Source organism: Chrysochloris asiatica, unplaced genomic scaffold (assembly GCF_000296735.1).
Source record: "Chrysochloris asiatica unplaced genomic scaffold, ChrAsi1.0 scaffold00022, whole genome shotgun sequence".
NCBI classification, from domain to species: Eukaryota; Metazoa; Chordata; class Mammalia; order Afrosoricida; family Chrysochloridae; genus Chrysochloris; species Chrysochloris asiatica.
This window is the reverse complement of record NW_006408540.1, coordinates 21,097,145-21,098,420: the sequence shown is the minus strand read 5'-3', so window position 1 is coordinate 21,098,420 and position 1,276 is coordinate 21,097,145. Positions and strand designations below refer to the sequence as shown.

Here is a 1,276-nt window from a genome sequence, read left to right as displayed (position 1 = left end):
AGGATGTTAGCTGTTGTTCTGAGGGAGAACCTACTTCATGCCTCTTTCCCAGATGCCATGGTGGCCAGAGATTCTTGGCCTTCCTTGTCCTATAGATGCATCATTCCAAATCTGTGTCTGTCTTCACATGGCCATCTTAGCTCTGTGTTTCTGTGTTTCTTCTTTCATAAGGATACCACTCACAGTAAATTAGGGATCCACCCTAAGTGGCACTCTGGGATCAGCACTGGACTGTAAACCACAAGGTCAGCAGTTCAAACCCACCAACTGTTCCATGGAAACCCTATACAGGGTCATAACCTCTTGTTAATGTAACTGATACTTTTTTTTTTAGCCATAAAATAGCATGTTTACTGAACTGGAAAGAGAGAAAGTCAGTTGAAGTAAGACAGGGGAACTTTGTCTTGTAAGAATCAAAACCGCAGGGCTCCATAAGCCTCTGGCATCTGCTCAATGTTGCACCTCTGGTTAGAAATGTAATGATAGAAACTCCAGGGATGGTCCAGATTCTTCCTTTAAGGTCCTGGTCAACCGTGGCCACAATGTAACACTTGTGCTGAGTGACTCTCTGTACTAAGCAGTCATGACTCTCTGTACTAAGCAGTCATCTGTGTAGGTTCCTTTGTGTGTGCATGGTAATCGTTCAAATCTTGGCTCCTTGGCAATCCATAGAGCCACTCGATACTTCTGCCCCAACTTCTCAGTTTCATCCAGTACACAGTCAGTTATACAAGGGACACACTTGGCATACAGACAATCCATCATTGACTGTACAAGGCCCAGTTTGGCTTTAATGGAAAAGTTGATAAACTTGGTATCAACCAGGATGTGGTAAGGTGGGCCCAGTTACAGTGGAAGAACAAACAGGAAGGGTTTGGGGGACTTCTCTTGCCTTGAGTGCACTGGGATCTGTCTCTTCTTTCTTTTTAGGTTTTAACCTTAAGTCTTTTTCTTTAAGCCGCAGATCTCTGAAGCTAAGCATTCACGTCATGGTGGCATGTTTCCTTGTTTTCTTTTGCTTCCTCATATTCACGCCACACTTCTGCTCTTTCTTCCGCAACTGATAACTTCTTCAAAGGCCTTATTTCTAACTAAGATCCCATTTACAGAGACTAGAGAGTAGGACTTCAACGTATCTTTTTGAGGGACACAATTCAATCCACAACAGTTTGTCTCCAAAAGTTAGGTTATTTTGCCAGGATTTACTGCTCATTCTAATGGTAGGAGCAGTTGTCTCCAAATATCAGTTTGTGTTTAGTCCCAACAGCAGCACACC

The 1,276-nt window shown here is 43.3% G+C and overlaps 1 pseudogene; it reads right to left on the bottom strand.

Annotated features, from left to right (window-relative positions):
- Window positions 1–413: 413 nt before the first annotated feature.
- On the bottom strand, window positions 414–1,027 carry LOC102839406 (annotated as a pseudogene).
- Window positions 1,028–1,276: the final 249 nt, after the last annotated feature.